The following is a 7,365-nucleotide window of genomic DNA, read 5'->3' on the forward strand; positions in this document are numbered from 1 at the left end:
TTTCCTTATTTCATCCATCCCATGTTTAGTTTAACAAGCATCTGGTTAACTCTAAGTATAGCTGCAATATTTTCTCATGTCACTCTGGAAATTAATTTTATTTATTTTAAATTCCTCTTTGACTTGCTTTGTTTCCTAGGTGTATAATTTCTTCTGATTGCTGTGCTTAATGCCTTTCTTTCAAATATTAGACATTTTCAAATGATTATTTATTTTTGATTATGTATTCATCTTTGAAATTGAAGTCCCCTGCCAACCTCCCGGTAAATGTTCTGTTTACTGCAGTTTGTTTCTGGGAGAGTTGTTAGAAATATTGTCTGATGCTTTGTGCTAACACCTCGTCTTTCAAAGAGTCCAGGCTGCCTTTTCTTCTTAGATGTCATGCATGATGCTGCTTTGTCTTTCTGACTCAAGCACATACCTTCAATGCTTTCGTATGAGATGTGAAGGGGGGTCAGATTTCTTTGCTTCTCAGTCATCCTCCTGACCCTGGTGTATGAAATTTCTGTGGCAGTCCCAGTCCTGAATTCATCTTGTACTTGCATACTTTAATCTCTTCTAATTTCCGTCTTTTAAGATTTTCTCACGTTCTCTGTGGGTTTCCCAGGTGGCGCAGTGGTAAAGAATACATCTGCCAGTGCAGGGGGTGCAAGAGATGCGGGTTTGATCCCTGGGGCAGGAAGATCCCCTGGAGTAGGAAATGGCAAGCCACTCCAGTATTCTTGCCGGGGAAATCCCGTGGACAGAAGAAACTGGTGGGCTATAATCCATGGTGTCGCAAGAGTCAGACACGACTGAGCACGCATGCACATTCCCTGCTCTGGTAAAGGAACTTCTCTTTTAGCACTGTAATGCAGTTTTATCAGTCTCCTTCCAGAAATTTCTGTGGACTTATTTGAGAAGTAAGGCTCTATGGTTTTGAATAAATTCCATTTCCCACCCCCCCCAACTTTCTGCTTTGTACTGTTAATCTCTTGTTATCTCTTTGTACTGTTAATCACTTATTTATCTTTTATTATTAGAGTCTCTTTGATATTATTACCCAATGGCTGATAAACAATATTCTCAATCCATTGGCTTTAGAATCTTAGACAAGATCTTAACGTTCTAAAGTGGAACTTGCCTGTGTGTGTGCTCAGTCGCTCAGTCGTGTCCAACTCTTTGGGAACCCATGGACTGTAGCCCTCCAGGCTCCTCTGTCCATGGGATTTTCCAGGCAAAAATACTAGAGAGGGTTGCCGTTTCCTTCTCCAGGGGATCTTCCAGATCCGGGGATTGAACCCATGTCTTCTGCATCTCCTGAATTGGCAGGTGGGTTCTTTACCACTGAACCACCTGGGAAGGCCAATGCAGAATTTACTCATCTATAAAGTGGGATGTTTTAACAATACAAACTTTTTAGGCCTTGGGAAGATTAAATGTAAAAACATATATGCAGGTGCTTAGTAGTTCCTTTAATCTGTTTTGTTAACTTTCTGCCAGAAGAAATCTGTGAAATAAAATCACTCAGTCTCCTTACAAACACTGTATCCATCTTTACTCATTTCTGTAAGATTCATAGCAAAAGATACAAACACTCTCATTTCAATTACTTCCCATCAGGGTATGCAGAAAGTTCTCCTCGGTGTCAAACATAAATCCTGGGACTGTTTAATTCTGCTAATTTTCTATGTTGTGATGACTCACAACTGCATCTGTGATCTCTCATATTTATTACTCTCCACAGGCAAGTTGACTTCACAGAAATGCATTATCCAAGACTCTTCCAGTTGTAGTTTCCAATTCATGCTAGTCGTTACCATGCCAACTCAAGGAAGAAAAACATTTTAATGACTCATCTAGGGGTTCAAATAAGGGTAATCAAACACTCTAAGCCTCTAGGCTCTACTGTTCTCTTTTCTTGGATCTGTTCTCAGACTGATCCTTTCCAAACTGTTTCCAAGAGGACCAAGCCACCCACGATCTTCAGTGTTCAAGCTGTCACAATGAGAGAGACACCCATCTCTCTTCAAAATTTATATTAAGTCACACCAAAAACAACAAGTCTTAGACTCTACTAGGACCAATCACTTAGTAGGGTGGAGAGTCCTTTGGATGAGTACGGTCCAGAGTGGTAGAATCACGTGGTTGACAGTTTCACTCATAGGATATAAAGTTGGGAAGCTACAATTCTCCTGGAAAAGAGGGGCTGTTATGAGGAGTATTGTTCAGGACAGAAATAGCAGATTTTCAGTACAAGAGACAATACAGATGAAGGCAACAAGAGAGGGAATCATGTTTTCTGTCATTTATCCATTGTCTCTTTATGTTGATGGAAGATTTACCTGAAAATTTGCCTTCTCCCCATATGAGTCAAATAGGGTGCTTATTTATTCACTCATTTGTTTATTTATTTAGCCCCACTCATGTATGACATGTCTGCAGTTGCAAACTTGGAAATAACTGGGAGTCCGCATATAGTCTGTCAGCTCTGAAGATCTGGGATTGTTCATAGGTGATAAAGATATTATTCCCTGCCCTTGTAAAATATACAATTTAGTGTCAGTGTGGTCTGAATTGAAAATATACGATTTAGTTTCAGTATGTTATCAGACACATACAGAATTATTTCTAACATAATCTAACATGGTAGCCCTATGAGAATGATGCTATGAGTGTACAGAAGAGGGAATGATTGAGTGTAACTCTGCGGATCTGGGACTTGAAAGATGACTGAGATCTCTTTACTGGAGAAAGCTATGAAAGCTGTTCTTTCCATTAAAAGGAATAGTTTGCACAATGAAGTGAAGGCAGGAATATATATTACAGTCAATATGATCCTTATGTAGTTCTGGAAGTGGGAAATCCATGAAAAAGGGCCACTTTTAGAGCTTGATTTACTGTGAGATATGGAAGGTTAGGCTATGCTGACAGACCCTGATCTCATTTGTAAGTTAGTTCTATTATGAGTTCTTTCTAGTCAGGGATCAAATCTCATTCTTTCCTGTTTCTCTAAGTGTGTTAAGCCTTTTACGGGAACCACTTGTATTAATATCATTGTTTACTTTCCAAAGGAGCAAATCTTCTCTGGCAACACCAAGAGTACAACTCATATGTCCATATTCTCTCTTCTCTTTTAAAGCTGAAGTCATCAGTAGATAAAGATTAAAATTACAATGTCGGTCCCTAAATTCTTCATTTCTGTGTCAGAGCATCAAAATATTTTGTGATGCGCTAATATTGTGGACTTTGGCAGATATGATGAATCTTGGAGGCTCTCTGTCATATCATGGATACTTTGTCCTAAAAGAAAATATGTCTTTATTACATGCCATATCATTTATGTGGTTATTTAGTTGCTATGTCGTGTCTGACTCTTTTGTGACTCCATGGGCTGTTGCCTGCCAGGTCCTCTGTCCATGGCATTTTCCAGGCAAGAATACTGGAGCGGATTGCCATTCCCATCTCCAGGGGACCTTTCGGATCCAGGGATGGAACCCACATCTCTTATATCTCCTGCGTTGCAGGTGGATTCTTTACTGCCTAGCCATTGGGGAAGTCCATGTCATTTTATATATCTTCCTAATTCTAAACAGGTTAGCAGTGTAGAACACAAGCCCAACTCAGATGTGTTGCAGCAGAGAAGAGGTATTGAGGACATTTTCAAGAAGGTTTTATGGAAAGAGAAGAAGATATATGTGTCAATCTCTGAAGAGATAAATAATATCAGAGGATGTGTATAATTTCTATTTACCTTTGTTTGTTTTTTTAAGGATGCAAACTAGTATAGCTATTATTAGAGTATGGTCATGTTTGTTTCCTAAGGAAATGGCCCAATAAAAAGGAGTGGGTTGCTGACTGTGACGGTTAGCAATGTATTGCCTCTCAAGTCCAAATTCACCCCTCAATATGTATTTTTTATTGGTGTATAATTTCTTTACAATCTTGTGTTCATTTCTGCTGTACAATAAAGTGAACTAGCTACATGTGTACATAGATCCCCTCCCTCTTGATTCCCCACCCCCCACCCCTCCCCACCCCTCCCCACCCCCGCACCCCACCTTCACCCCCACCCCCGCACCCCACCTTCACCCCCACCCCCCGCACCCCACCTTCACCCCCACCCGTCTGGGTTATCTCAGCCTTGGGGAGAGCTCCTTCTAAGTTGCTCCTTCAGCCTTGGGGAGAGCCCCTTCCAGGCCCCATCTGAGCTCGCTGTGCTATACAGCATTTTCCCACTAGCTATCTATGTAACACATGATGAAGTGAAGTCACTCAGTCGTGTCAGACTCTTTGTGACCCCATGGACTATATAGCCCACCAGGATCCTCTGTCCATGGGACTTTCCAGGCAAGAGTACTGGAGTGGGTTGCCATTTCCTTCTCCAGGGGATCTTCCCGACCCAGGGATCTGGGTCTCCCACATCGTAGGCAGATGCTTTCCCCTCTGAGCCACCAGGGAAGCCGCCATGGTAGTGTATTGCGATGACAGACAGAATTCTCAGCATCTCTCCTTACAGTGAGCACATTGTCGAGCTCTGTCAGCAGAGGGCGCTGGAGGGACGCTGCGGGAGGAAGGTGCTATCCTCTTTTGGTGGCCGCGCAGAGAGTGGGTGTTGTGGATGTGGAGACTTCCGGTGGAGCACTTCCTGTCTTGTTCCTAGAACCAGCAATTTCTTGGTGACCTTGTAGGCTTGTCCTGGCCCTGCAATAACCTTCCCTGGCCTTTGCTACATAGAAAATGACACCCTGTGGCTTCCTGTTGGTGGGAGCTTCCTGCTTGCACAGACACTGTTTCCCTCTGCAGGTCACTGGGCAGCTTGGCTGTCCTGGTCCGGCTCTGCATGTCCACACCCCTGCTTGCTGGTCACTTGTACCCCACTCACGCCACAGAGGGTCGATTTCTGCTTGCCCAGCAATTGCAGACCATCTGTGACCTGGATAAACCAGTCATCTTCTGCTGCCCTTTGGGCTGAACTACACCTTCCCCAGCAAGGTCGGGGAACTCCAGCCTTGGGGAGAGCCCCTTCCAAGCTGCTCCTTCCTTGGATACCCTCCTTCTTTCCTAAGGGCACCAGAAAGAGATTCCTTCTATCTTAGTCACTTGTTTATCTGAGTGTATTAGCTTTTTATATCAGACTTTCCCTGCTTAGCCCACTATGTGGTTTCTATGTCATATCTGAATCCATAGGATACAATGACATGAGAGATTATAACTTCAAGAATTCAGCACCCATGGATACTTGGAATGTACCACTTTTTGAAACCTCCTCCTTGGAAAGAGCCTCATACATGTAATTCTTAATTGTCTCAGTTTCTTCTCAGTCTGCTCTTTAACATCCTTGCTGCGTGATAATAATTTCCCCTGGAAAGATTTACCTCTTTGTTTTCTTTAGGAGTATTTGTCTATCTTGTCTAAGAGTCCATTCTATCCAAGAGGCTGTGTGCCAGTCATTTTTACTTGTTTCTCCTGTTGGAAGATCAACTTGAGCTTGCTATAAACAGACTGGGTGATCATCTCAGACAGGAAATGACCATCACACATCAAGCAGACATGGCAATAGTAACTTCTGTGTTTATAATGATTCATTTTGGGAAGAACTGCTCACCCTTCATGGATTTCCTCAGAAAGTGCCAACTTCTGAGAGATGTCATTCCAAATGCATTATCCTGAGCTTACACTTCTTCTTAGGGTTCACACATTACAACATATATTTCTCCTTTTTTATTTTCTAAAAAAAAAAAATCTGTGGGTCACCTTCTTATTTTAGTCCTTCTTCTAAAATGAGAGTCCTCTGTGTTCTTTTAAAAAAAAATCTGCCCTTTTAGCAAGACCTTCAGTGACCCTTATCCAGCCTTACCCAGTTGGAGAGTGGTAATGGAAAGTCGCTTTATTAATAGAAGAAAACAGATGCTGTTCCAAAGTTCCACAGTTTCACAACTCTTGTCCATTCTGACCTTGGCAACTATAGCAGTCTGTGGTGATGCCTGAGTTGTGTTACCAGTCCCTCACTCCCTCACTCCCTCCCTTCCTTCCTTCTTCCCTCTCTCCCCGTATCTCTTGTTTTCTCCCTCCTTCCCTCCCTTTCTTTCTTTCCTTCTCTTTGTTCCCTTTTTCCTTCTTTTCTTCCTTCTCTCTTTCCCACCCTGTCTCTTATTCTCCTTCCTTTTTTCCCCCCATCAACTGCCTTCCCATTATAATTAGCAGTGCTCAGTCACCTCCGACTCTTTATGGCCCCATGGACTGTAGCCCACCATGCTCCTCTGCCCTTGGGATTTTTCAGGCAAGAATACTTGAGTGGGGTGCCATTTCCTACTCTATGGGCTCTTCCTGACCCAACCCAGGGATTGAACCTGCATCTCTTGAATCTCCTGCATTGGCAGGTGGATTCTTTACCACTAGGACCACCTGGGAAGCCCACTGTAATTAGGATAGAATTCGAACTCCTTGCCATAGGCTACAAAGGCCACCTGTGACCTGGCCTGTGCCTTCCTCTCGAACCTCTTTTCCCTCCACTGACAATACTCCAGACATAATGGTCTTCTAATAAGCCAAGCTCTATCATGTTTCAAGGGTTTGGCACTTGCCATTCTTTCTTAAAGATCACTGTTTCCACTTTGTCTCATGGATGCCTCTTTTCCATTATCTTGAAATGCCTTCTCCTCTGGCTTGCCTCTTCTAACTGCTCTAACTAGTCATCTCCATCACCAGCATGCAGTCACTCTCCATCATATTGCCCTTTTTATATACTTTGTTATACTACTTCATAGTATACTATACACTTTGTTCACACTACTGTGGTATTATGGATTTTTTAAATCTTTTTTTTATCTTTTTGTTTATTACAATAAGGATTCTTTGATGTCAGAGAATTCACATGCCTTTTGGCTAGTGTATCCCTAAAGATTAGAATAGTTCCTGGCACATGATAAGAGACTTAATATTTCTGACCATCTGTTTACTGTGCACTGAACTGTGAATTGTGGTTCATGGACAAACAAGTAAAAAACTTATTATCCCTTTCCTGGAGGAAACTGAATAAATGGATTTAAGATGTTCCTATTATAATTGTCTTTTCCTAGATGCAGCAAGAGTAGGTCAGGGGCCCAGTGATAGCTGGGGCATGGTTAAGAGGGAAAAATTAAGGAAGAATATAATACCAAGTTGTTTTGTAATAATATTATTGCTCTATTCAACTGAAATTCTCTGAATTCTATTCAACTGAATTCAATATGATTCTTTTTGGGTCAAATTTTGGGAAGTCCTATTAAAATGCAAGTGAGAGTGATTGAAATAGTAACCTATATGTATAGATTATAGAAGCCAGTGTTGTCTCCATAATGGTTTCCTAACATATTTTAAGCAGTGGAATTTTTTTCAAATCAG

The 7,365-nt window shown here is 41.9% G+C and overlaps 1 protein-coding gene and 1 long non-coding RNA gene across 3 annotated transcripts in view; one reads left to right on the forward strand and one right to left on the reverse strand.

Annotated features, from left to right (window-relative positions):
• REXO2 (RNA exonuclease 2) overlaps nucleotides 1–7,365 on the forward strand; it is a 120,777-nt gene that overhangs the window by 111,900 nt on the left and 1,512 nt on the right. The window lies entirely within an intron of this gene.
• Nucleotides 1,521–4,203, reverse strand: LOC145527205 (uncharacterized). 2 transcript variants are annotated; one of them, XR_014069573.1, is made up of 2 exons: nucleotides 4,104–4,203; nucleotides 1,521–3,282 (listed from the first exon to the last, which is right to left on the reverse strand). It is a non-coding gene; the product is annotated as an uncharacterized LOC145527205 (long non-coding RNA). The 2 variants fall into 2 exon arrangements; XR_014069572.1 differs by having other exon boundaries at nucleotides 4,092–4,203.

This window comes from Giraffa tippelskirchi, chromosome 11 (assembly GCF_054371585.1).
Source record: "Giraffa tippelskirchi isolate mGirTip1 chromosome 11, T2T-mGirTip1v1.2.pri, whole genome shotgun sequence".
NCBI lineage: Eukaryota > Metazoa > Chordata > Mammalia > Artiodactyla > Giraffidae > Giraffa > Giraffa tippelskirchi.